The 26,570-nt window shown below is 31.3% G+C and overlaps 2 long non-coding RNA genes across 2 annotated transcripts; both read right to left on the bottom strand.

Annotated features, from left to right (window-relative positions):
• Positions 1–13,969: 13,969 nt before the first annotated feature.
• Positions 13,970–14,986, bottom strand: LOC128191734 (uncharacterized). Its single transcript, XR_008244457.1, has 3 exons — positions 14,892–14,986; positions 14,617–14,808; positions 13,970–14,334 (listed from the first exon to the last, which is right to left on the bottom strand). It is a non-coding gene; the product is annotated as an uncharacterized LOC128191734 (long non-coding RNA).
• Positions 14,987–25,283: 10,297 nt separating this feature from the next.
• Positions 25,284–26,016, bottom strand: LOC128192366 (uncharacterized). The gene is made up of 3 exons (XR_008244541.1): positions 25,927–26,016; positions 25,649–25,834; positions 25,284–25,378 (listed from the first exon to the last, which is right to left on the bottom strand). It is a non-coding gene; the product is annotated as an uncharacterized LOC128192366 (long non-coding RNA).
• Between the last annotated feature and the right edge of the window lie 554 nt (positions 26,017–26,570).

The raw sequence follows: 26,570 nt of genomic DNA, 5'->3' as shown, positions 1-26,570 counted from the left end.
CAGAAGAGCTTTGTGATAGATTTATTCACGCCCATACCGAAATTATCACCTCATAATATTCAAAGAATGATTCCTTATTACTTATATTTATATAATTTTAAGCAACCGTATGATTAAATATTTAAATATGAATAAACAAACCCTGCTGGCGCCTCAATTTGGCGTCATTTGTATTATGGGTTATATGGTACAAAATCTATACGTTGTGTTATCACAGGCAAAGACACTGGAAAATGTAAATATAAAGTAAATGCTTAACATTTTATTTTTTATCTTACTCGGTTTTATAGTATCCAGGTAATTTCTTTAAAAATCTGAGAAACTGTTTTAGGATTAATATTTTCGTAGTGACGTAACATCATCTACCCATAATTTCATATATAACGTCACGATTTATAAGATATCATAATTGACTTCATGTTTTTAAAATCGCGAGGTGTTGTAGTTTACATAGAAAATATTAAAGGACACGATTATTTTATTTATTTCCACAAAACGATTTCCGATACCATTTCAAATAGTGTTTTAGAAACACAATGTTACACACATACTAAGATAGCTACGCTTTAAATGAAATCGGTGGACTTGGAAAAGTTTCAAATAAGACAATTAAGATGTTTTCCTTAACATTATATTAAGTGAAAATTTTGACTTTTGTTGTTTTTTTATTCTATTATAAAATGATTCACCAAACATAAATCAAAACAAATCATGATATAAATAGCAACATTATTTTCGAACATTTTGAGCATAAATAACTCCCATTTCCTATACTAGTATTATATAAAATGTACAGGCACACAATTTCACAAAGATATTTACATTTCATCAAAATGACAGTTTGAAATTATGAATTTTGACCGGTCCGGCAAAATCATTTGAATTGCTTCTACAAAAATATCAACAAAACTAAAAATATAATTTTTAAAACACTTCTCCATTAAAAAAAGACATTATTTTTAGGTCACCTGAGTCACTCACTCGGGTGACCTAATGCAATTGGTCCTCTTCTAAATAACTACAAAGCCAATTGCTACTATTTTTGGTATGAAGCATCTCTATGGTAAGAAGAATATACATTTTGAAATTCATGGATCTACCACCCCTGGGGTGCAAGGGGTGGATTCAAATATGCAAACAAAGCCAATTTTTCAACAATCTTCTTCTCTACTCCCACACATGTATGGACAAAAACTGAAGGCATTTTTGTGATCTTCATGAAGCCCTCTACCAAAATTGTGAAATTCATGGCCCCTGGGTCAGGGGTTCAGGCTCTAGGGCAAGCCACTTTGGCAATATAGTGAAAATGTACTAAATCTTAGAAAATCTTCTTCTCTTCTCCCATATATATTTAAAAAAAAGCCCTGAGTGCATGATTATGATGTCCACTGACTCCTCTACCTAAATTGTGAAATTCATGGCCCCTGGGTCAAGAGTTCAGGCTCTAGGACGGGGCCACATTGGCCATATAGTGAAAATGTATTAAATCTTAGAAGATCTTCATCTCTTCTCCCATATACATTTCAATAAAACTGAGTGGATGGTTATAATGTCCTCTGACTCCTATACCTAAATTGTAAAATTCATGGCCCCTGCGTCAGGGGTTCAGGTCACATGGGTGGGGGGGGGGATATGGCCGTATAGTGTTATTGCATACAATGTTTAAAAATCTTCTTTACAGACACAGAACGCAGAATAAAAACTAGCTGCATATGTAGAAAAACAATTATCCTGTCATCTTTAAACATAATTCATTTCACCTGCATGTAAGGCAAGGGTTATGGCTGGGAAGGGGGGGGGGGGGGTATGTATTTGTGTCATTATTTTATTCTGCTCAGGAATTTCAATGAAAAAATTTGTTAATTCATATGTTTAGAAAAATAATGAAGCTGTCCATCAAAGTTATCGATAAGATATTGTGCAAGCATTTGAAAAGAGTTCAGGGAAGATGATTATAATAGTTAATAAAGTTATCTTCCCTTGCTTCTTCATAATGGAGTTATCATCCTTAGCTTGTTCATATTTAGTAATTAATCATTAAATATAATATAATTAAGAGGTTGTATGATCAAAATAGTTATGCAAGTATTTTTATCATTCGAAACAAAAACAGTTTTTAATTTTTTTAAAATGTTAATAGTAAAGTAATAAGTAGTATACTGGCAACCTTGTTTTAGTTTATCTATGAAAACATAAACATAAAACCTATTTTGCACGTGAGTATTTATGGGATCACCTATTAGAAGGGTATCTGTGTAGCTTTTATGTAGTTCGTCATACACTCTGTTATGAGCTCTAAATTTTGTGCTAAACTGTAGGGTTAAGAGGCCTTCTTGAAATATTTCAGGCAGGAAGATGTATGTCATTACAATATTTTAAGAGCATGTCTACAAGAAAACCATGCAAATATGGAAGAGAAGCTGTGGTAGCAAGTCTCAAGAATGAACAGATTTTATCACAGATTTAAAGGATACCAATCTAGAGTCAGATATATGATGTTTGTTTTTGCACTTGTTGTTTTTATTTATAGTAGCGGCCAGTATTGCATTCTGGTTAATTAGCCTCTAAAATCCAAAGAAGTTAAGAGAAAAATTGTCAAATTCAGTAATTAATTATAAAATGTATAAACAATATTTGATTAAATAAGACAATATTTTTAAAGAGGAAGTTCAAACCTTTTATCGTTGCATATTTTTTTCATAATTCTATATACACCATGAAGTCCCAAGGGTGCAAATGATGGTAGGATGCCAAGAAATGATAATTGTACATTTTTGTCAATTTTTGAGAAAGAATTTCTCAGAAAGTGGCGCATTATTTTTTGAAATTTTTTGTTAATTAGAAACTGTCTGATATATTGTTACAAATATATAAAATCCACCTTTGGACTCTGAAGGACCAAAAAGTAATTAATTAACAAAAATATCCCATTTTCAAATAAAATAAAAATTTGTTGGTTTTTTAAATCTTATTTTACAAGCAATTTTAATCCACTGAAGTCAATATTTGTAATTAAACATGAAAAAAAACCCCACCTTATTTTGCTTGTAATTAAAAAAAAAATTAGTTGTTATCATTGTTTCTCAAAGAATTCTTATTCATTACATTTGCATTTCATTACCACTGTTAAAATTATCTCCCCTGTTGCGCTCTTTTGTAGAGAAGGTAAACTAGTCAGAATGTTGACAAAACTATACAAGTTCAGGTTCAGGCAAAGTATTAAGAAATGCTGTAAGTGTTGTTAATATATATTATGATATGGAATGATTTTAATAGCACAAAAATTGGCCCATCTTGTTAGTGTTATTCACTATATCACATATTGATGGAGACTTGTATCTAGTCTATAAACTGCTATTTTCTGTCCCGATATATTTAAGAAGTACATTTGGACGATTTTTAATCAAAATATACAAACCTGTGATAGAATTGCAATTAAAATGGATGAAGGGGAAATTTTCCAAGATAATCTCATTCACATATTATCATATTTTACTCGAAAAAATCCACAAAAACGAGAACTGATTTCTTACAAAGATTTCATTTATAATGGGGTATGTTGAAAATGACAGATGTCCTACGGACCCGGTTTGACCTGAGCGTAGCCTGGTCACATTGAGATTATTCCTCTATGTTGAAATAATTCGGAATTCACTAGGGATGCCTCGTGCAATTTTTCATCGTTATCATATGAGTCTGTTGCAATAGACAACACATTTCTGTACGTGTATATTTCACTGGCCATCTATAAACCACCCTGCAGATGTTAAGGTTAGACTCCTTTAAGCATTAATTTTGACTGTTTGAATTTCTTAAGCAAACAAATAATTGTAAAAGTGAGTAATTGCACCTTTTCAATGTGATTAGCATTTAAATTTTAAAATCATAATTAAATCACTTTTATCAAATATAACTATACCTTTACGCAGTATAATTGCAAGTTTTGATCCGCCCGATGGAAGAATTTATAATGTAAGCTATAGTTCATTTCTTCGATCTTTCTTTTTACATATTTTTTCATGAATCAGAATTTTTCTTAGTTATAATATTTATGGAATCTTGAAATGACGGGGAGGGGGCCAGTTTTTTTAGTTTTGAGAATGTAACACAGTAAGTACATCTGAAATTAATAAAGAGATCTACTCCCTACCTCTCTATAAGCAGTTTATCTCCTTTTGGAAAAAGTTAAAGTTTGTACCTTTTCTTAAAATTACAATATAATTGTAAAGGAAAAAAGGAGGTGTTAGGTTATCCTTTCCCCCGGGGATCTCAACCTGCGAAAACCGCATATAAATATAAATATAAACTATAAAAAAGTTATCCCAAATATTTATATAGACATCATAACTTGTTCTTGTGGGATTGTTATTTGGGATGTTATTTAATCAAAACCCATCATAAGAGGACCAGGGGCCCGTTTCACAAAGATTTCCTAACATGTTTCCTAAGATAGAACTTAAGATATGCCTAAGTTATAACTTAGGAAGTTCCTAAGATTTGTCATAGCTGTTTCACAAAAATTTCTTAGCGTTACGCAGTTGACTTAATCTTATCCCAATATACATTGTATAAGCCACTTTTAAATCATTTCGTTAATTCCCAACTTATATCGATCATGTAAATTCTTTTCAGTATGGCATGGGTGTAAACTTTCTAAGTAAACGTAAAAACACATTCCCTTATTCACCTAGAAAAAAAATAGAAAAAAGTTAAAACGTGTAAATAAAGTGAAAATAGTGTAGTGCATATGTGCATGTCCTGAAATTTTGTATAATATTTTACCTTCACGTGCATACACGAGTAGATAAAAATAACGTAATAAAAAAACCGTATATTCTTTGAAAACGGTAGTTTTTGAATTTGAGAGATTACAGTATATTTTTTGTTTTTTGCTACATGTACATATAATTCTTGACAGCATGAATCATTTGAAAACATTTGTCACTTCTTAGGATTTCTGTTATTCTTTATAAATGACCTAGTGCATATTTTTTGTCTAGTTGGTCCATTGTAAGTAGTCCGTGTTAACATAATATACAGATTTCCCCATAATATACATGTGACAATGTAACGCTAAACTACAGATTTTTTTTAGTTCTTGAGTACTACAGATTCTGGAGAGTTTTGAAAAGTAGAAAATTGTCAAACTTAAAGACAAATATTTGCAATATTATTGAGAGTCCAAAGACAGAATTTTGATATATTGTAAAGATAAATGTCCTTTTATAAATAGAAACAGATTTAGTGAATTAAAAGTGCCACTTTCTGACTTTTAAGCATTTAAAAAATGTATATTTTTACAATTTTACAAAAAGTTGGAAACATGCCAGATTCGTGACCTATCTGCACTTCACAGAAAGAATATTTGGGAATTCTCAAAAAATGATTTACACAGGTGTATCTTGTTAGTGTTAACTCTAAATGATTTTTGAATTTATATTTAAACTATACTCAGAATTCTTAACAATAATTTGGTGAATTATGCAAAATTTTATTCTTAAAAGGGTCAAAATGCTATTTTTAGTAACAGTGCTGCAGAACCAAGTTTAGTCTGACCACATCAAAAATTTTTGTGGCAAATTAATTCATATAGATGCACACTGTTACACACAAAATATGAAGTTGATCAGAGAACCTTGCTCCCACCACCTTTTCCATGGTTTTCTCGTAATGCTCTGAATCTTCTACTCAATGAAACTCAATTAAATGCATTTATGAGACTACTCAACTATTTTGTGCATGGGCTATGGTACTCAGGTGACCGTGAAGGCCTATTGGCCTCTTGTTTATAACAAGATAAAAAGCGAAATTATATCATACTTGATAAAATAAAAACATTTTTAATGTTGAATTATCTTAACAGTTTTGAGATTTTTTGCAAGAAATGAAATTGGATTGACAAACATAAATTATCACGTGTATTACCTTTGGTTGTAGTTAAATAAAAAAAATAAAAAAGGAAGTTGCATGTGTATTGTGGTGTAAAATATTCAGGTACTGCTGTACAGAAACCACTTACGTGTAAGATAAACGTTTACAAGTGCTAAAATTTACAATTATAATAAAAGCATTGTCCAACATTTCTTTCTATAAATTATATTACGCGAGTACTAAATTCCTCGATTTAACCGTGTTGCATCAAATCGCGAGGATATTAAATTACAAACGCCAATATTTTAATACAGTTTGATTAAATTTACATGTCTGAAAGAGAGCTAAATTTTTAAAATCCACGAAATGTGCTTCGCACGATTTCATGCGGAAATGAGTTCCTTGAGTTAAATTAGCAATCTACAGTAATAAATGTACAATAATGCTAATTATTCTCATAATTATTGTAAACGCATACTTAAAAAAATGTAGAATAAAAAAACCCATTAAGATTGAAACTTATCGGCGGATTCACAAACAAAGGTCTTTATGCACAAATGTGTAAAACAACGCACACAGAAAAAAATGTAATTCTAATAAAACCATCCAAAAATTAGATCACTGACCTTACAAGGACAATAGTTGTAGTAAACAGATGACGTCCTTATTATTCAGTTATTTTGTTATTAAGTGTTGATGGATTTCTCGAGAACAAGCATGAACGCTAAGTTGACCTATTTATCTGAATGTGATAAATGACACACCAAATATACAAAACACAATAGGGGGTGTTCATTCCTCAAAATGAAATTTGTTGCTGTCATTCTTAATCTTTTACCATTTATTAACGCATTTATCAAAGTTAATTTTCCTTCTTGGTGTATGTAAAACACAATGTCCGTGAAGTTTTAAAACAACATAGAAACGCAATGTAGTGTAGGCAAAAGGAGGGGAGAGTACAAGCTCCCCCGATTTTTTTCCGACATGAGCTTCAACAATGGCATTGCATAACTAAGTCCCACAATCGAACAACTTCATAATAATTTTTCACAATATTATTTCAATTTTGCCGTTTAAATAACTATAAACGACCTAAGAGCATACATAGACAAGTTTAAACAAATATAATTTAGGACAAGGTAAAACACGAGAAAGTTACAACATTAACGATACTTTTTAATATAAATAAGGGTAGTGATTAATTAGGCGAGGTGTCAACATATTAACCATTAGATCTACCTTGATTTTTTTGAAAAAATGATTTGTTTATCTACGAACTAAGTCAACATATTTCCCATCAGATTTGCCTTAATTTTTTTTAACGATTTCTTTAGCGAAGAAGCTATTACTAAGAAACTATTAATAAAAAAGAAAAATCCATATGATTTATCATGATTTTTTTTATCTCTTTATACAGAGCTCTTCTAAAGAAAATATATATATTTTTAAAAAGGTCTGTCCGACCAAAACCACTGGGCCGATTTCAACCAATCTTGGCACATAACATTCTTGGGTTAAGATTATTCAAGTTGGATCACGCCCTTTTTAAAGAGGAGATAATAAAAAATCATTGAAAATTTGCTGGTATTTTTCAAAAAACTTCTTCTTATAAACAATTTGACCAGAAAGGCTAAAACTTGTGTGGAAAAGTCATTAGATAGATTAGATTATAATCCTCAGGGGTAGGATGGGGCCACAATGGGGGTTCAAATTTTTACATAAAAAGATTATAGGAAAAATCGTCTTCTAAGACATAATTTAGCTTGAAAATCTGTAACTTAGTCATTTCATATTGTGTAGATTAAAATTTGTCATAATCTTCAGGAGTAGCCCTGGTTGGGACAAATGAAGGGGGGGGGGGTGTGGTGTTGTTTTAATTTACAAAGGAAAAAAACTCAAATGATATTATGTATAATTTTTCTTAATATGGAGGGATTTTGACTTATTATTGATTCATTAGAATTTGTTTATACTCTGGCCCCTGAACAATTCTTGGGCCTCACAAAGGATTCAAAGTTTAATGTAGGTTTATAATCAATATATAGACAGTTTTAAGGATCTTGAGAACTGTTATGATCAATATTTGATATGACTGTGTCACGACCTTGACCTTGACCTAATAATAGATAAATGTGGCGAAACTGTGCGTTTTTACGGAAGGTTCTTTTTACTTTGATAATAATTATACCCTTTTTATAGGATATGTCCTCTTATCTGTCCCCAAACCGTTCAACGTAAGATTCATATTATCTGAACGATTCTCTTCCAGAGTGAAATAAGTGGACACATTGTTGGTAACTCGTTAAAATACGTCAAAACGGCTATTAACTACTTATAGAAGTAGCACGTGTATTTAGCAATTTTTAAGTACAATTTATTTTTGTTTAAGAATTAAAATAAACCGTATAATTAACCGGTTGTTCAGGCACCGCGAGTGGGCTTTTCCCATTAGTTTTTAACCAATAACTGCAAGTGACCTTAAACATTACGAAATGACCTTGCGTTATGGGCTTGACAAATTATCAGGTATCGTCGATATCAATGCTTTTTATGCCTCTTAATGCATGCCTTTATCAATCTCGATTGCGGAATATGACCAGGAATATTCTGGTCGACAAAATATTTTTCTCGTCGCAGCTTTAATCTACTTAGATATCGTCAACACAGATATTGTGTCAATGAAATACCCCGAATACAATAACTTTGACGATACTTAAATGTGAATAGCCTAATCATGTTTTCAAAGTAAATTTAAAACTGTGTTTCTAAAGTCAGTCAACGCCTATTAATATTGATATTAATAGGACTACATATAGTTATACTTTTGTTTTGATTATTTATCAATTAAGTTATTTTGCTTTATTAATTATTCACAATTAAACGGAGTTAAATGTGTTATTTTCCGAAAACCTAAACTACTTTCTAGTTTCGCACATTACACACTCTACTCCCACATATTAACATGAAACCGCTTATAAAACCGCATGGTACTGTGTTATAAACATTATGTATTTACGTAAATAAATAACAGCAGGAACCAATGCGAAAGTTTTACAAATTGAAACGTCGAGTCCATCCTTTCTTTATCTCACGACATATGGAGACTTTAATACAAGAAAACAAAACATCTCTAATATCCAAGCGGTGGATTTGGGATGTACGCTGACAATAATGAACGTCAATCATAAAGAAATATGGGTAAGTATGAAGCTAATTGTACTTGATCACTCTCTGTTATCATAAGTTTTGGATTTTGCAACATGTCCCCATGTTTTAATTATAAAATTTGTTTTAATGACAATGTAACCCTGAAATAATTATCCATATTCACCCAACCCTCAACACGAATCATTTTACTTGTTTTGTTAATTAGTTTCGTTATTGTTTAAAAATTTAACTGAATTGATTTTTTTTAAAAATTATGGTACAAATATATTAATAAAAAATTTGCCTCTGTATGCGTTATGAATTTTTAAGGATACAATATATATTAAAAAATGCAATTAAATAATTGCATCGACATTGCATACATTCTGAAAATTTACAAAGAAATATAAATTACATTTCAGAACGCATTAAGGAATAATTACGTTAAACGGGAGCTGTTCCCTTTTTCAGTAATTAAAAAAACATTCCTATCAATGCGGAATTTTACACGTTCTTCTATTAATTATCAACTTTCTTCACTTTGTAGAAATTATATAATTTTCTTTTTTTTTTACATTATATTTATAAATAGTAACTGCTGACACTAAAGAGTATTTTCCAGCTGGGATGTGACTTTTCAAACACTCCATTGTGTTCATTTTCAGAAACTCTCCATACTGAACTTTTAATTTGCAGTCATATCAACTTCTGACAAGGCCGGTGTAATGAAGAATAATGACCCCCGTAGAATAATGACCGGGGGTCATTTTTCAACGTAGAATAATGACCCCCCTCGCTGTAAAATAATTGGATTTTATTGAAGAAAAAAGGCAAAGGGGTCATTTTTCTTTATATAAAACGTGAAGAAAAATGACCCCCGTAAAAATATGACCCCCGCTGTGAACAAGAATAAAATTGGTTATCCAGTATCCCGACAAGGTATCTAACTTTGAAATTACTGGAATTTTCACTCTGTTCAGTTGATTTTGAAGTTATTAACACCGAACTTGTAAAGAAATCGCTGTAAATAGTTTTCCACATCCGTAGCGAACACACACACAAACACACTTACATTGCCACAAAATGTTACGTCTCTTCTCTCGTCATGAATTGTCAAACAAAGAATGATATATATATTTTCGAGCTGGGGAAAAGGGATTTTTAAGGTGGAATGTCCATCTGCTAAGAAAGATAACTTCTGCAGAAAATATTCTCACTTTGTTTCTGATTACTCCTAATAATTAAGACAACAAGAACAACAAGCAGCAAGGTAGGCGATACATACTGGGCCCCAGTTTATACTGGAAGGCGACATTTATTTTAATTCAAATTTTAAAAGATGAAAATTGAACTGAACTGAACCCCAACTTTTCAGGGGGTCAAAAGATCACACGATCTTTACTGCCTCCAAAGTTGTCAATGCTGCCACAAACTATTGATGTTTTAATCATCTTGATGTTAATAAAAGTATGCCGATGAAAAAGTAAAATATATTTTCTGTTCGAGTACTCTCAGTACTTTGACGATTTTCCTTGTTGAATGGCTGCTGTAAGTGGCTGCTAACTTCAGCATGGTTATAATGCCTAACAGTGGAGTAAACTTTTCATAATTTTGGTTTCATCAATAATTCAGGGTGATGCACTTGCATTACCAGTAGTTTGTAGTAGGGGAAAATCATCAGGGTAAGTATAATTCATGAACAATATCGAGTCTACTCTTTTATTGCAAAAAACAGAATTTTGTTTTATAGGGTCCTGTATCTCAAAATAATTTTAATGTGTTGTCACTCGTTATATAATGAGATATATACATGTAAATGTAATTCGTGAAGATGACAACCATACCACTATACGATACGTCAGTATCTTGTTAGAAGGAATTCTAATTTCTAAGATATACCCCGTCTTTCACTTTAAGTTAATTTGAATATGAATTATAATTTTTGTTACTTTCTGTAACCTACAGTTAAAAAACAATATTGTAAAGACTATTTCACAAAAAATAAAAAATTATACTGAAAAACTTTAATTTATAAGGGCGTTAAACTCAAATTCATTGTTTAATATTCCTGATGGTCCAATCAGAATCAGTCTTTCTCGAAAACGACAAAATGGCTGGCCCTGTCAGCAGTCAATGTGGTTGCAGAATAAAAGTTCAGTATGGAGGGTATTTAAGAAATTTTATGGGGGAGTTTTTGTATGTAAGTAGCCTGCGTTTGATGTGAGATTTTAAAAGATTACTGCGAATGCTTCTCCATTTGTTGATATACTTTTGTTGTCATAGGCAAAATCCCATCGTGAGCCCTGGACAGGTAATTGTCCGAGCAAAAATAAACTGGCGACTTCGAGAGAATGACGTATATCTCAGCTATTTTAAGACCCATCAACTTAAATTTCGGCATGAATGTATCTCAGACATTCACTTTTCTACATGCATATTGCTAATATTAAAAATATTAATTGATTTATTATGCTTTTGAAGCGACCTGGTAGATTTTTTCTACGTCAGAGTTCAACCCCTTTCTTTATTTATGGTTACATTGAAATTAATGTTAAAGGGACTTGGACACGATTTGACTTAAAAATTTCAAATTTTGTTTTTCCAGTTTCAATGTTCATACTGATAAATATAGAAGTTCATAATGCTATGTCAAAATTTAAAACTCAAATATCAAATTATAAGCAAGATACAGAGATCATAATTCTTTGTTTTGTAAACAAAGCTCGAATATTGTCATTTTAACATATTCGTTGTATTAGTGTAAATTTCAATCAAATGTAACTTTCTTTTGGTGATAATAGTATTTAAGAAGATATTGAATTAGTTGAAATTGTTTTTACATGTCATTTTGTCTAAGAAATGGTAATTCTCTACATTACATTTTTTGTAAACATCTAAAAGACTCGAGCTTTGTTTACATAACTATCAATTCTTACTTCTGTATCTCGCTTGTAACTTGACTTTAACATTTAATATTTTGGTCAATCATTTAAAATGCACCAATAAACCATTTTATACATAAAAAATAAAAATAAAATTTTTGATCTCAAATCGTGTCCAAGTCCCTTTAAAGGGGCATGGTCACGATTTTGGTCAAATTTTATTTTTATGTTTTTATTATTTACAATGCTTTAGAATTGCATTTCTAATGATGAAATTAAATGAGAGTCATTCGTAAAGTTATAAACAAGATACAGGGCTCACCATTCTTTGTCATGTAAACAAGGCTCGTGCCATGTTTTTGTTTACATAGGTTCAATATACCAGTATGTTTATCCAGCTTATTTGTCTATCTTTTTATTTATCTTAAGCATAGATAAACAGTTCCTAACGTTTAACACATTCGTTTAAGGTTTAAAAGTGATATTTTACTTCAACGTTCAAAATGTAAAAAAACGCTTTGTTTACATAGCGAAAAATTTCAAGCTCTGTAACTCGCTTATAACTCAACAAATGACACTCAAATTTCGGTTGCCTATTAAAAATGACTTTCTGAAGCATTGTTAATAATAAAATCGTAAAAATAATTTTTGACCAAAATTGTGACCATGCCCCTTTAAAACGGGCTTGGCCCCTTTGGTCTAAACCTATTATTAATTTAGTTACTAAGTTACTAAGGATTTGACAAGAAAGCAAAAAACTTGGAATTAACAGATTTAAGAAGGAAAATGCAAATATATTGACTGAAAGTGCACAAAAGTGTGGTAGAAAAAGACAAACCAGTGAATGGGCTGGCAGAAGGATTGTTAAAATGAACCACAGAAACACATTATCAGAGAATTCTATTATGAATAATGAAAATACACCGCAGAAGCTGTGAAAACGTACTGTTCAAAGTAGATTGCATTAAAAAGGATATCACAGAAGAGCAGTTAAAACGACAACCAACATCTTTAAGCAGAAGAGATTAAAACAAAGACTCTCTTGCCTTTCTCATCTACATTGAAGACCGCGACTGGTCTAGAGTTATATTCTCAGATGAAACACAAATATTATTAAAAAAAAAGTTTTTAGTATGAAGGAAAATTGGTGAAAAGTGGAAACCACGTTGCCTTGTCCAAAGGGCCCACAAATTCCACAGCTAAGTGTGATTTTTATGGGGTGTATAAATTCTTATTCTGTTGGTTCTTTGACACACTCATAGAGAGCAACATCAACTCTAGGAAATACTGGACACAAATCTTTGGTCAGTAAATGCCAAGTATGGAGAGGAACAGGTCGGCCAGCCATCTTATATCTTCTAAGTAGACAATGCACCGGTGCATACATCTCAAGAGACATGTAGAGGGAAAAGAGAAAACCATATCAGCTCGATAAATTGGCCCCCTCAATTACCAGACCTGAATGTCAGAGAATTGTGTAGAGAACTGTGAAAATAAAACTTAAAAAAAAAACGTGTATTTCAAATAAAAAGTAGACATGATCTTGTTGACAATGTTTTGGAAATCTGGACCTCCCTCACACCAACTTACATAAAATCATTACACGTATCACTACCAAAGCGAATTGTTCTTGGGGCATACGGTTGAATAACAGAGTACTGAACATTTGGGGTAAGTACTTTTATTAATACTTGAAAAAAACCTTTGAATTTGACCGTATTAATTTTGGCTAAGTTTCAGCATGTCAGCCATTTTGTGACTTTTAATTTTGCTTTTGAGTATACATTTCAGTACACCTTTTCTATTGAGAGAGAGAGAGAGAGAGAGAGAGCAAATGGTTTTAAAACAGTTAATTCATTTCTAAAAGAAGTCGTATTTTTTGAAATCTAAAAGTACAGCTTAGTTTACTCCAATATATGTATAGTAATAATTCATTTGAATATTCCATATAAAAATTCTTTTTAATATGCATTGTTCATCTTTATTTCTTTAAAATCGTAAATAAAGTAATGAAGCAGTGAAATACAATTAAATGAATTGAAATTAATAATTAAAATTGGTATATTTATACATGAATCCTAATTTTTTTCTACAACAAAGAAAAAGCACATATGAAAACTGATGTCGATTTGCATTTCCTTCCAGATATGTTGTTTTTAGGTAACTCTTGCTTATAGATATATGGATACAAACTCTAATCAAAATACATGTATAGACACAAAACCAATCTTTCAAATAATTAACCAATTTAATCATAAATCTGTGAAAGAATTATACGTCAATATTATTATCTAGTATCTTAGTGACTCCTATTGAGAGCAAAAGCGATCTCTGCATTTCTTATAATCATTCTTGTTGATGCGATAATTTTCACAAAAATAACAAAGTGGATCTCCTAAAGGAAGCAAACTTCCAGCGATAACTGTCCTAGACTCTATGTAAACAAAAGAAAATACAAGTTTAGCTCCAATGGTGATACTGTAAAACAAAAGGAAAAAAAAACTGAACGCTGAATTTTAAGAGAGAGAGAGAGAGAGAGAGAGAGAGAGAGAGAGAGAGAGAGAGACAGAGAGAGAGATTACTTATTATTTTTTAAATCATAAATTCAGTAATAGAGTATTGAAATACAATTCAAATTCAATTTAATGCAATACAAAACAAAACATATCAAATCTTTTCAAACAATGAAAACTAAAATAGAAAAATAAATGCTGACCAATGTCTGGACATATTCCGTCACATTGAAGAAATGTTGGATCCAATCGTTTACACTCGTTGCAAACATCATTCACAATGTCTTTTTCAGTGAGGATAGACTCTGGAGTGATAGTAGTTGTTGATAGTTTTTCTATTCTTTTCCTCGTGTAAGTACCTTTGAAAGTAGGTATATCTTTTTTCCATTCTACAACTAATCAAGTTGATATATTTTGATGAATACCTATTATCTAGCATTATTGACAGAAAAACGAAAGAATATTGAAATAGATTTACCTCCAGTTTTATTAAAACCTCTTGTCTCATTCTTCAAACCACCAAAACTTCCTTTTCCATCAATTTTCTTTAACAGTAACCAGCAAAACACAATGGCATTTTACTCTACAAGTAAACTACTGTTCTTCATAATCAAAAACATTTGCTTGGAGGCTAATTTAAAAAAAAAACATTCAGGATGCACAAACGATATAAAATATATTTACTTGATGTTATTAATTATCAGCTTTCTACACTATGTACAAATTTCCATAATTTTATTTTCTGTTGGGTTTGCTTTACATTATATTAATAAATAGTAACCGCTGACACTAAAGAGTATTTCCTAGCTGGGATGTGACTTAATTTTCAGAAAAGGATCCATGATCTTAGTTTAATACTATTTTTGATTTAGTTACTTTGCAAACGTTCCTTTGTTTTTATTAGAAGTTTTTCATAAAATTCTTGATTATTTCAACATATTGATTGCTTTTTACGTGTTTATTGAAATATGGAACAGTAATGTCTTGTACCCATTGTTCGGTTTTGCATTTATTTTTTTTTCTAAATACACATTATTTGTCTTATATCTTTTTTTTCGAATAATAGTTAACGGTATGTGTTAAATTATTGCTGGTACAAGCTTTTGTAGTTTTCACGGTCTTCCTGATATCAAAATATTTAATCCAAAGTAAGCAACAGTTTCTGCATTCATTTTTAAATTTCTTTTGCATGGTCAAGTTTTGTCAACGCATTGAACACAGACTCTGAAATGTTGGGGGTTTTAGGCAGAAAAAGCAAATTATCAATGGAAAATTCAAAATCAATGCAAAAATACATACGATTTTCACTAGTTCAAAATCATTTTATACTCGTTTGCAGAAGTGGAGGTCTGAAGTTTTAGGCCATGAAAGGTCAGGTGTATAAAGTACTTTTGCACCACATTGCATTTCTTGTGCAATTATTTTTGTTAAGTGGGATTTTTTTTTTGTTTGGCATACATCGAGAAAATTTTAAGATATTAAATGTATAATGAAGAAATATTGAACAATTTCGCTCCATCTTATACATCGTTTAATGTATATTGCTAGATGACAGTAAAAATTGTAATGAACCATTACATGACCGATTTCAAACACGAATCCGGCCAATTTTCACTTGAACATTGTTTTATAAGGTACAGAAAGTGGTCGTTATGCATAATATTAGATTCTATTTTATATATACACTTAGATTCTACAAAAATAATGAATTTGGAAACATGTATTTAAAAGAGTAATATCTTGGGAAAGGCTTCTAGTAAACAATGAGCTATGAAATATTTTTTGGATGGGGTTTGAAAATAGAAGTTGAAAAAAATGAAAAATACAACGAGGTCTTCGAAACAATTTTAAAACAATAACTGGATACACTCATGAAAAATCTTTAACTAAGAAAATCTTCCTTAACTAACAATTACATTAAGTTAACAAAATAGGATCCAGGAGATTTGTACCATTCATTATCCAATTTATATCTGTCAATAATAAACAATAATTGTTCTTGTTTTTTTTGGTCAAATACAAAGATTCAGCAACCCAAAAGGTACAATATCAGCGGAGTCCAAAAGGACAGGTTTGAAATGTTGATATTAAGGGTAGTTTAATCATTATATTGTATCAGAAAACATTGCGAGATACTCAAAAAAGCCAAGGAATATGATGTTGTCACTTATTACGACAACAAAGCCTTTGAGGGAAAGGGCGGTGATACCTGCGTACCGTTTATTTTTTTCTTCCCAATATATTTTTTTAAAATTGAAATAATAGGTGTTTCAATCAAAACACATTTTTTATTTTTCTTTTTTTTAAATATGCAAAAATAAAGCATAACAACACGCGTAAAACTTCGGCAAATTATTTATTTAGCGTTTTTTTTTTAGAACTTATATCGTATAAATATCGCCAACACAAGCAAACGCATTCCTCTGTATCTTGTTTACCCTTATTAAGGTCTTCCGTTTCCAACGGAAGACCTTTCTATTATTGTGCGGGTTAAGATTATTCTTATTTTTCTTTTTTTTTTTTTCTTCCTAGACGCGAACTTTGAGGCTTCATATCGTGCTCATTTCTGAACGGATTTTGCTCAAATTTTCAGGGCTAATGGACTTTACAAAACACTATCTTCATCAATTCATAAAAGTTAGAATTCCCTTTCCGTTAACGAGTTATTCCCCTTTTAAAATTTTTAGGGCCTTTGGTTTCCAGACAAAGGCTCCGAGACTATGATAGCAGGGAATGGGAATCCAACGAATTTGAATAACAAAGACATTGAAGTTGTATACATCGGTTTTTGTTTTTGGATTACCTTCCTTATTTAGGAAAAGGTAGGGGGTCAAAAAAACAGGATTCCCAAAAGTGCAAAAATTTAGACATATTTTCCTTTATATCTTTTTAACAAAAAATATTTTGTTAAGACATGTAGAATAAAAGTTGTGCAGAATATCAAGGGCTTTTATTTGACACCAATAAAAAAGGGCTGGCCCCTTAGATTAAGGGCCAATAGCCCCTAAAAGTTTTTGCTTAATAACTCAAAAACGGTTTGGATTTTGATATGGATGTCGCTGGAAAAGTTGTTTGTTGGGATCTCATAAAGGTCGTAACAATATTATTTTGTAAGTGATTTGTGTAGTATGAGTATAAAAAGCTTTACATGTTGACATGTACCTGTTTTCATTTGACAAGTTAACGAAAGTCTTTGTGCATAAAGTTGCCGCAGAAAGTATGCTGGTTTATACAGGAGGCATTAATTTATAAGAATTTTGTTGTTGTTGGAGTACATGCTTTTTTTTAAGAGATTAAGTCATTGTTGTTTAGTTCTTATAGTGCACAATCATTAAAAACGGCAATTGGAAAACAAAACATTCTTTTTCTTTTCTTTTTAACCACAAAATATGGAATTAAAAAACTCTATGCATTACATTTTATTTATTAATTCCATGCATTTAAAATCTACCTTGAATCAGAGCTGTGTGTGTGTGTACCATTACGTAAGCTCTCCCTCGCCCGCGGCCGAGAAAATCGGTCACCATGCTCGCGGCTGGACTACCTAGCGGTCAGCGGTTATCTAATACACGAGAGTTGCGTCTCTCATATATGAGTTTATTTAGCCGCGAACTCAAGAATTGTTTTAGTTTTGATTACACAAAATCTTTTTATGAATTAAACGATTGGATGTCAAGTAAGAAATAGTTCATTTAATTAATAAAAGCAATGTCATTCTCTAAAGCAATAATAGACATAGATCAATTGTGGGGTTTAAGTTTAAAATATATAACTTCTATTTGATAGAGTAAGGTCATTATATTGCAAACTTTTCAAATCTTCCTTGGTTGTGAGCTGTGCGTTTCTGTGCGTTGTACCTTTACGAAATATATTCTTTGCCCACGGCCGAGGAGATCAGCGACGGCTGCATTACCTAGCGGTAAGCGGTTATTTAATACACAAGATTCGCACACCGCGACTTACACTTACATGCATATGAACGTGTTTGAGTTAATATAGCCGTATAAACAAGAACTGTTTTAATTTTATGTTATAAAAGTTTGTCCTACTTGTATATATAAAATTAAATATTTGAGTGTAAATGAATATTAATGAACGATATTACTCCAAATCGGAAAGATCGTTAGACATAAACTAATGGTTGGTTTGTTTATGTAAACTACTTTAAAAACTGTACAATTAATGTTTTAAATCAACACCCCCCCTCCAATATTAAACCTTTAAATGATGATCATCCCTCGCACATGGCTGAGGAGATCCGGCGCGAGTGGAAAAGTGATCCGCGGTCGGTTCGTGTTCTTCTACATGTACCTTATGACGCGTTTATGTTTCATATTTTGCACGGACACAACTATATTTTATTATGTTTTCAACTATTATATTGGTTTAAGATGAAAAGATAAATTTATTTTACTTGTACAGATGATTAAGCATTGATTTATACAATAGCGTATAAGGTAGTTTAAAAATCAAATCAAATTATAATCAAAGTTCCATGTTACATGTTTGCGGTAGGTGCTAGCACGATAAAGGAATGCCCTGAATTGAGGCATTTGATGATTATTTTAAAAAATATTCACATGAGTTTAAACAACTTTAGATTAGATTCTATCGGTCACATATTAATCACTACTGTAGTTTCATTGTGGAAGCGAACTCATTGCTGCCCCCCCCCTCCTCCCGCCCCGCTGACAGGTGCTCGCGCTGGATTTTTTTTTTAATTGGAGAAAAGATAGCAAGATCTGTCGAAAATCATTTTTGGTGGTTTCTTATGTGTAACATTTTGTTTCACTTTCCCACCCCTTTGTTTATTCGGCCAGCCTGTGTTAATTCAATTGCCGCATGCGACCGAGAATTTTGTGTCGCTTCAGCGCACACAGCTCAGAACATTTATAGCCCCAGGTCATCAATTGTTATGTAATTGAGTAACAGTTGGAAGGGTGATTTTACTACATAAAATAATAAAATCATAATATAATCTATTTGAATTGAGTACCATGCGTATAGATTCCCATAATAATTAATTTTTTATTACCTTTCTATGTTTACATTTAAATTTGTTCAAATAATTAATAAATTTTCTATCATTTAAATTGTGTGCTTCATCAAATACGTATTCCGATTACCTTGAAGTCATTAATTTTCCATTGACTTTTGACAAAAGAGAGACGCCTGACCATCCAATGAAAACAAATACACAGAGTTTGATTGACAGGTTTAGCCAGGTGCAGGTCTCACCCGATGTCCGAGGTTATGTGTGCTGCTTGTACACAGCGGAATGGTCTCAGTAAGAGTTATCGATGTAAATAAATAATAAAAATACATGCTTATCAAAACATGATCGTGCAAGTTAAAGTTGATTTAGGTTTGTTCCAATAGAAATCATGTTTCGCTAACTGTATATTTAATATTTTTTATGTATAGCGAATTTTAATATTGTTTCAGTACTGAAACATCGCATGAAAACGTTAAATATACATGTAATTATCTGTTACTAGTCGTCTTTTAATATATATACCTTTCTTTTGTTTGTTAAAAATTCGCTCAATTTTGTTAAAGTAATGTAAAACACGGGCGCCATTTTGAAACAATTAACTTGTCAGAGAGTTCCGAATGAAATCTGATGAACGTTTCACACGGTTCTCGCACGCTTTGCTCCAAACGATTTACACGCTTTGCCCGAAACGCTAAACGGTTTACATGAAACTCTAAAAGGTTTACACGAAACGTTTCTCGCACGTAGGCCGCACGCTTTTTTGGTGTAGTAGTACGTTTTAGGGTCTGTAAATTTTGTCAGCACGCAATTCTAAACTTGCACATAGTCTTCAAAAATTTAGAAATATTTTAATATAGAAGTTATCTTTGAGAAAGGTTTACGTGTTTTGTAGGCGGGTTCAGTTTAAAAAAGAAATACAATTCCTGACATGAATCATGAGTACATACTGTTTATAACAATGCTTGCTACCCTTGAAAATTTAACTCGCCATGTAACATCTCACTTTTTAAAGAATGTTTGAAACGATTACATAAACTCTGCTCGACAAATAGTTTTCCTAAAATATTTTCTTCCTTTCTTTGTTTCAAAACACGTTTTATATACAGACTTTCAATCACAACACGTTTTTATAACAAAAGCAGAACTGAAAGTATAGTCATTATAATCGTTTGACACCATATAACATATATTTTCAACTCGCAGCAACAACGGAAGACCTACTCGGGGCTTTGCCACGAGCTCTGCTCTAGTTAGTTTTCTGTTGCCGATACCATCAAGCATAAAACTTAAAAAAGAAAACTACTAAGGGGTTCCAGCAAATCCGGAGAAATAACTTCTTTAGCAATAGAAGTGAAGGAAACTTAAATAGAAACATTTCGTAAAATTTGACGAATTGAAGATCCTTATTGATAAAAAAAGGAATAACACAATTGAGAAAACAATATCTAGTACCCACATTTCGATGACTGTCATTATTTAGAAGCAACAAAGGAGGAACATATAACTGGATAACCAGAGTGTTGCATACACCGTATATGGACCTTTATCGTCGGCAAAACACCACAGGTGAGACAATATTCAAATTATGCTATAGCAACATTAGGACTGTTTGTGGGATTTTAAAAAAGTAGGAAAGCTAGCCCCATTATGATTAAAATAACAAAACAAAAGTATTTTTAAACAGATTTGTCGACGCTTTACTGTATTTTTAAACCATCTCAACTGTTTTTCTGATAATTCGACATCCCATTCAAATTTATTTATCTTTTAAACTAAAATAATAAGAAATAATTGTATCATGAAAGTACTTTTGAAAGATTTGTTTCAAGATACAAACTATGAACTACACCAACTAGCCATCAGTCGACCTTCCACTTTTTTTTTTACCTTTGGGAGAATTTACTCTTAAAAGAAAGAAGAAAAGTATCAATGATATGAACACAATAATTGATTTATCATAAAATAACTGTTATAAGCTATTGAACAAATATGAAGACGATATATTAATTACAAATTTTATAAGATATGTCCTCTTATTTGTCCCTAAACTGTTCAACGTAAGATTTATATTATCAGAACAATTCTCTTCCAGCGTGAAATATGTGGGCACATTGTTGGCAACTCGTTAAATTACGTCAAAACGGTTAATAATTACTTATAGAAGTAGCACATGTATTTAGCAATTTTTAAGTACAATTTATTTTTGCTTTCTAATTAAAATAAACCGTCTAATACACCGTTTCATCGCGAGTAAGTTCAGGCACCGCAGGTGGGCTTTTCTCTTTAGTTTTTAGCCAAATAATAACTGCAAGTGACCTTAAATATTACGAAATTACCTTGCGTTGTAGGCTTGACAAATTATCAGGTATCGTCGATATCAATACATGCTTTTATGCCTCTTAATGCATGCTTTAATCAATCTTCATTGCGGAATATGACCAGGAATATTCCGGTCGACAAAATGTTTTTCTCATTGCAGCTTTAATCTACCTAGATGGGTCATATCGTCAACACAGATATTGTGTCAATGAAACTTAATTACCACGAATACAATAGATTTGAAGTTAATTATGTTAACAAAGCAAAAAGACTGTGTTTTTCAAGTCATTCAACACCTATTAATATTGATATTCGTAGGACTACATATAGTAATACTTTTGTTTTGTTTATACATAAGTTAAGTTATTTTGCTTTATTAATTATTCATAATTGAACAGAGTTAAATAAGTTACTTTCCGAAAACCTAAACTACTTTCTGGTTTTGCACATTACACACTCTACTCCGTTCATATTAATATGAAACCGCTTATAAAACCGCATGGTACTTTGTTAGAAACATTATGTATATACGTAAATAAATAACAGCAGGAACCAATGCGAAAGTTTTACAAATTGAACCGTCAAGTCCATACTTTCTTTATCTCACAACATATGGAGACTTTAATACAAGTAAAAAAAAAATATATCTTTCCTCGCGGTATATTTGGGATGTACGCTGACAACGATGGACCTCAATCAAAAAGAAATCTGGGTAAGTATGAAGCTAATTGTACTTGATCACTCTCTGTTATCATAAGTTATAAATTTGACAACATGTCCGCATGCTTTGATTATAAAATTGATTAATTGATTATAACCCACCCCCCCCCCCCCAAAAAAAAAAATTTATCCATATTCACCCAACGCTCAACACGAATCAATTGACTAGTATTGTGAAGTAGTTTTGTTATTGTTTAGAAATCTAATTATGTTAAACGAGAGCTATTCCCCATTTTCAGTAATAAAACATTCCAGCAAACGGGGATTTTACACGTTTTTCTATTAATTATCAACTTTCCTCACTTTGTACAAATGTTATAATTTTCTTTTCTGTTGTTTTTTCTTCACATTATATCTAAAAATTGTAACCGCTGACACTAAAGATTATTTTCCAGCAAGAATGTGACTTTACAAACACTCCATTGTGTTCATTTTCAGAAAAGGATCCGTAATCTTAGGTTAAAACTATTTTTAATTTAGTTACTAGTACTTTGCAAAACGTTTCTTTGCTTATATTAGAAGTTGATCATAAAATGTCTTGCTGTTGATTTCAATCAGTATTTAACAGGTTGGACACAGTAACCCTATTGAGGAAAATTTATGTTAAACGTGAGCTATTCCCCTTTTCATTAATAAAAGACATTCCCGCAATTGCGGGTTTTTAACACGTTTTTCCATTTAAATATTTTTTTTTTAAAAGTGACCAATAAGTGCAAGAATATCTTTACTTTTTATCAAGAACACGGACCAACTTACTATGTGTTTGCTTCAAACTTTAACATTCACATCTGCGTTTCAGTATCTAGCAACAACTGTAGCCTCTCTGGATAATACTGTTAATTCCGTATTTTACGCGAGTACTTAACTCCGCAATTCAACGAATTTCCATCAAATCGCGAGAACATAAAATTGCAAATGCCGAAATTTTATCATAGTTTCATGTAGTTTATATATTTCCAAAAATTAAAAGTGAGATTTAAAAAATTCGCGAGACGGGCTTTTCGCGATTTTACGCGGATATTAATTCCTAGCGTTTAAATAGGAATCTACAGTAATGTGCATGTGATTATTCTGAACATATGTTAAGTCGTAAAATTATTCCTTCAATATTTTATAATTTTTTTTCCCGGGTTTTCCAATGGAAAAATCCAGTTATTGTGAGAATTGCGGGCGGGCGGCTGACAAAAGGCTAGTTCTATTGTATAGATAACTCTTTATGTCCTTTTCAAGATAGGAGTTGATGTTTTGCTGATCAATTGTACATATGTCAGAGATATGCATATTACTTAGATTTTTATTTCTGATAATTTATGGAATAGATATAAGCTGTTGAACTTAGTTGTTTTCTCGCAGAATGTTGCATATATAGTATCCCTATCGAACAGTTTTCAACATAGTATTAAGTTGATATTCTGCAGATCAATTGCATATATAGAGGTACATGTAAGTACTTACTGACTGATCAAGGGGATGTAAATCTTTGTTTACAAATAAAACTGTTGTCTGCATTGATAAAAAGCAAGGCTGCAAGATGAAAGGATTTGACAAGAAAGCAAAATAATTGATTCTGAAACTAAAAAAGTGAAGGTAACAATAGTGGAAAAATTGGAAATAACCAGGAATTAACAGATTTACTGTGTGTCATTTCTTTAAAGAGAAATGAAAAGAAGGAAAATGCAAATATATTGACTGAAGGTGCACAAAAATGTGGTAGAAAAAAACAAACTAGTGAAAGGGCTGACAGAAGGATTGTGACAATGAACCGCAATATCAACTCTAGAAAATACATTGAAATACTGAACACAAATCTTTGGCCAGTAAATGCCAAGTATGGAGAGGAACAGGTCGGCCAACCATCTTATATCTTCAAAGTAGACGATGCAGCGGTGCATACATCTCAAGAGACATGTTGAGGGAAACGAGAAAACCATATCAACTCTATGAATTGCCCCCTTCAATATCCAGACCTGAATGTCAGAGAAAATGTGGAGAGAACTGTGACAATAAAACTTCACAAACGTTTATTTGAAATAAAAGCTAGACATGACCTTGTTGACAATGCTTTGGAAATCTGGACCTCTCTCACACCAACTTACATAAAAGCATTACACTTGTCACTACCAAAGCAAATTTGAGCTGTTCTTGGGGCAAACGGTTGTATAACAGAGTACTGAAAATTTTGGGTAAGTACTTTTATTAATGCATGAAAAAACACCTTAGAATTTGACCGTGTTACTTTTGGCTAAGTTTTATCATGTCAGCCATTCTGTGACTTTTAATTTTGCTTTTGAGTATACATTTCAGAACGCCTTTTCTATCGAGAGAGAGCGAATGGTTATAAAACAGTTCATTCATTCCTAAAAGACGTTGTATATATTGAAATCTTAAAGTATAGCTTGTTTTACTCCAATATATTCATAATAATAATTCATTAGATTATTCCATAAAAATTTTTCTTTTTAATATGTATTGTTCATCTATATTTCTTTAAAATCGCAAATCAAGTAATAAAGTAGTGAAATACAATTAAATGATTTAAAATTAATAATACAATTTGGTATATTTATGCATGACTCCTATTTTTTTTCTACAATAAAAAAAGCACATATGGAAACTGCCATCGATTTGCATTTCCTTCCAGAAATGTTGTTTTTAAGTAACTCTTGCTTATAAATATATGGATACAAACTCTAATCAGTATACATGTATAGACAGAAAACCATTTTTTTCAAATAATGAACCAGTTTATTATAAATCTGTGAAAGAGGTATATGTCAATATAATTATTTAGTATCATAGTGACTTCTATTGAGAACAAAAGCGATCTCTGCATATCTTATAATCATTCTTGTTGATGCGATAATTTTCACAAAAATAACAAAATGGATCTCCTTAAGGCAGCAAACTATCAGCGAAAACTGTCCCAGAATCTATGTAAACAAAAGAAAATACAAGTTTAGCTCCAATGGCGATACGTATTATGTAAAACAAAAGAAAAAAACTGAACGCTGATTTTTAAGAGAGAGAGAGAGAGAGAGAGAGAGAGAGAGAGAGATATTGCTTACTTATGATTTTTTAAATCATAAATTAAGTAGTAAAGTATTGAAATAAAATAATAATTCAATTTAATGCAATACAAAACAAAACATATCAAATCTTGTTCAAACAATGAAAACTAAAATAGAAAAATAAATGCTGACCAATGTCTGGACATATTCCGTCACATTGAAGAAATGTTGGATCCAATCGTTTACACTCGTTGCAAACATAATTCACAATGTCTTTTTCAGTTAGGATAGATTCTGGTGTGATAGTAGTTGTTGATATCTGTTCTGTTTTTTTCCTCGTGCAAGTACCTTTGAAAGGAGATACATCTTTTTTCCCATCTACAACAAATTAACAAGTTGTTTTATTTAGATGAATACCTATTATCTAGCATTATTTCCAGAAAAATGAAAGAATATTGAAATAAATTTACCTCCAGTTTTATTAAAACCTCTTGTCTCATTCTTCAAACCACCAAAACTTCCTTTTCCATCAATTTTCTTTAACAGTAACCAGCAAAACACAATGAGCGCAGCTAACCGCATTTTACTCTACAAATAAAACTACTGTCCTTCATAATCACAAACAATTGCTTGGAGGCTAATTTAAAAAAAAAAATTCAGGATCTACACACGATACAGACTATATTTACTTGATGTTATTAATTATCAGCTTTCTACACTACGTACAAATTTCCATAATTTTCTTTCCTGTTGGGTTTGCTTTACATTGTATTTATAAATAGTATACACTGACACTAAAGAGTATTTTCCAGCTGGGATGTGACTTTACAAACAATCCATTGTGCTCATTTTCAGAAAAAGATCCGTGATCTTAGTTTAAAACTATTTTTGATTTAGATACTTTGCAAACGTTACTTTGTTTTTATTATAAGTTGCTGATCAAATGTCTTCTTGTTTATTTCAACAGATTGATAGCTTTTCAAATGTTTATTGAAATATGGAACAGTAATTTCTTGAAATCATTATTCGGTTTTGCATTTATTTTTTTTTCTAAATACACATTGTATGTCTTATATCTTTTTTTTTCGAATAAAAGTTAACGATATGTGTTAAA

Source organism: Crassostrea angulata, chromosome 7 (assembly GCF_025612915.1).
Source record: "Crassostrea angulata isolate pt1a10 chromosome 7, ASM2561291v2, whole genome shotgun sequence".
Taxonomy (NCBI): domain Eukaryota; kingdom Metazoa; phylum Mollusca; class Bivalvia; order Ostreida; family Ostreidae; genus Magallana; species Magallana angulata.
Note: the sequence above shows the minus strand (reverse complement) of the source record. Positions and strands in the feature narration are given on the sequence as shown.